The sequence below is a fragment of the Trachypithecus francoisi genome, unplaced genomic scaffold (genome assembly GCF_009764315.1).
Source record: "Trachypithecus francoisi isolate TF-2019V2 unplaced genomic scaffold, Tfra_2.0 Contig01585, whole genome shotgun sequence".
Taxonomy (NCBI): domain Eukaryota; kingdom Metazoa; phylum Chordata; class Mammalia; order Primates; family Cercopithecidae; genus Trachypithecus; species Trachypithecus francoisi.
The window spans coordinates 5989231-5992697 of record NW_022681444.1 but is presented as its reverse complement, the minus strand read 5'-3'; positions in this window follow the sequence as shown (position 1 = coordinate 5992697).

Here is a 3467-nt window from a genome sequence, read left to right as displayed (position 1 = left end):
GTTTGCAGTGTCATTAACCAAGGACTAATATTCACAATATACAGAGAGCCCTTAGAAAGCAAGAAAACAGGCCGGGCGTGGTGGCTCAAGCCTGTAATCCCAGCACTCTGGGAGGCCGAGACGGGCGGATCACGAGGTCAGGAGATCGAGACCATCCTGGCTAATACGGTGAAACCCTGTCTCTACTTAAAAATACAAAAAACTAGCCGGGCGACGAGGCGGGCGCCTGTAGTCCCAGCTACTCGGGAGGCTGAGGCAGGAGAATGGCGTAAAAACCCGGGAGGCGGAGCTTGCAGTGAGCTGAGATCCTGCCACTGCACTCCAGCCTGGGTGGCAGAGCAAGACTCTGTCTCAAAAAAAAAAAGAAAGCAAGAAAACAGGCTGGGCGTGGTGGCTCACACTTGTAATGCCAGCACTTTGGGAGGCCGAGGTGGGCGGATCACGAGCAGGAGATTGAGACCATCCTAGCTAACACGGTGAAACCCTGTCTCTACTAAAAATACAAAAAGTTAGCTGGGCGAGGTGGCGGGCGCCTGTGGTCCCAGCTACTCAGGAAGCTGAGGCAGGAGAATAGCGTGAACCTGGGAGGCGGGGCTTGCAGTGAGCGGAGATCAAGTCACTGCACTCCAGCCCAGGCAACAAAGTGAGACTCCATCTCAAAACAAAAAGAAAGGCAAAAGCCGGGCGCGGTGGCTCAAGCCTGTAATCCCAGCACTTTGGGAGGCCGAGACGGGCGGATCACGAGGTCAGGAGATCGAGACCATCCTGGCTAACACAGTGAAACCCCGTCTCTACTAAAAATACAAAAAAAAACTAGCCGGGCGAGGCGGCGGGCACCTGTAGTCCCAGCTACTCGGGAGGCTGAGGCAGGAGAATGGCGTAAACCCGGGAGGCGGAGCTTGCAGTGAGCTGAGATCCGGCCACTGCACTCCAGTCCGGCGACAGAGCGAGACTCCGCCTCAAAAAAAAAAAAAAAAAAAGAAAACAATGACAAAATTAGGCAGATGATAGATACGAAGCATATATCAGAAGAAATCCAAATGGCTAGTAAACCAGAAATGACACTCAACCTCTTTAATACTGGAAGACATAGATGAAAATGAGATGATTTTTGTTGTTTTTCTGTTGTTTTGAGATGGAGTCTCACTCTTGTCGCCCAGGCTGGAATGGAGTAGCACGATCTCGGCTCATTGTAGCCTCCGCCTCCCAGGTTCAAGTTATTCTCCTGCCTCAGCCTCCCGAGTAGCTGGGACTACAGGCGCCCGCCACATCGCCTGGCTAGTTTTTTTGTATTTTTTAGTAGAGACGGGGTTTCACCGTTTTAGCCAGGATGGTCTCGATCTCCTGACCTCGTGATCCACCCGTCTCGGCCTCCCAAAGTGCTGGGATTACAGGCTTGAGCCACCGCGCCCGGCCCACACCTTGTTTTGTTTAAGATGGAGTCTCACTCAGTCATCCAGGTTGGGGTGCAGTGGCGCAATCTCAGCTCACTGCAACCTCTGCCTCCCAGGTTCAAAAGATTCCCCTGCCTCAGCTTCTCGAGTAGCTGGGATTACAGGTATGTACCACCATGCCTGGCTCATTTTTGTATTTTTAGTACTGACAGGGTTTCACCATGTTGGCCAGGCTGGTCTGGAACTCCTGACCTCAGGTGATCCACCCATCTCAGCCTCCCAAAGCGCTGGGATTACAAGCATGAGCCACCACGCCTTGCCTGTTTTTGTTTTTTAGACAGGGTCTTGCTCTGTCACCCAGGCTGGAGTGCAGTGATGCAAACATGACTCACTACAGCTTCATTCTCTTAGGCTCAACCATCTTCCCACCTTAGCCTCCAGAATAGCTGGGACTACAGGCGTGCACACGGTGTCTGGCTTATTTTATTTTTTTATTTTATTTTATTTGACTTTATTTTTAAAATTAAATTTTATTTCATTTTATTTTATTTTTATTTTATTTTATTTTATTTTATTTTATTTATTTTTGAGACAGGGCCTCGCACTGTCGCCCAGGCTGGAGTGCAGTGGTGCAATTTTGACTCATCGCAGCCTCGACCTCCTGGGTCAAGCGATTCTTCCTGCCTCAGTCTCTGGAGTTGCTGGGATTACAGGTGTGCACCACCAAGCCTGGCTAATTTTTGTATTTTTAGTAGAGACAGGGTTTCACCATGTTGGCCAGGCTGGTCTTGAACTCCTGACCTCAGGTGATCTGCCCACCTCGGCCTCCCAAAGTACTGGGATTACAGGCATGAGCCACCGTGCCTGGCCTTTTTTTTTGTTTTTGTTTTTTTTGTTTGTTTTTTTTTTTTTTTGAGACGGAGTCTCGCTCTGTCGCCCAGACTGGAGTGCAGTGGCCGGATCTCAGCTCACTGCAAGCTCCGCCTCCCGGGTTCACGCCATTCTCCTGCCTCAGCCTCCCGAGTAGCTGGGACTACAGGCGCCCGCCACCTCGCCCGGCTAGTTTTTTTTGTATTTTTAGTAGAGACGGGGTTTCACCGTGTTAGCCAGGATGGTCTCGAACTCCTGACCTCGTGATCCACCCGTCTCGGCCTCCCAAGTGCTGGGATTACAGGCTTGAGCCACCGCGCCTGGCCTGTTTTTTTTTTTTTTTTTTTTTTTTTTTTGAGACGGAGTCTTGCTCTGTCGCCCAGGCGGAGTGCAGTGGCGCGATCTCCGCTCACTGCAAGCTCCGCCTCCCGGGTTCCCGCCATTCTCCCGCCTCAGCCTCCGAGTAGCTGGGACTACAGGCGCCTGCCACCGCGCCCGGCTATTTTTTTTTTGTATTTTTAGTAGAGACGGGGTTTCACCGTGTTAGCCAGGAGGGTCTCGATCTCCTGACCTCGTGATCCACCCGCCTCGGCCTCACAAAGTGCTGGGATTACAGGCTTGAGCCACCGCGCCCGGCCTGTTTTTGTTTTTTTTAACAGTATTGCTCTGTCACCCAGGCTGGAGTGCAGTGGTGCAAACATGACTCTGCAGCTTCATCCTCTCAGGCTCAACCATCTTCCCACCTCAGCCTCCAGAATAGCTGGGACTACAGGCGTGCACCACGATGCCTGGCTAAAATTTTTTTTCCAGCTAATTTTATTATTACTATTTTTTGAGATGGAGTCTTGCTCTGTCACCCAGGCTTTAGTGCAATGGCATGATCTTGGCTCACTGTAACCTCTGCCTCCCAGAGTTAAGTGATTCTCCTACCTCAGCCTACCGAGTAGCTGGGATTATAGGTGTTCACCACCATGCCCAGCTAATTTTTGTATTTTTAGTAGAGGTGGGATTTCACCATGTTGGACAGGCTGATCTCGAACTCCTGACCTTAGGTGATCTGCCTGCTTCAGCCTCCCAAAGTGCTGGGATTACAGGCATGAGCCACCACACCTGGCCCACCTGAGATCAGGAGTTCAAGACCAGCCTGGCCAACATAGTGAAACCTGTCCCTACTAAAAATACAAAAATTAGCCAGCTATGGTG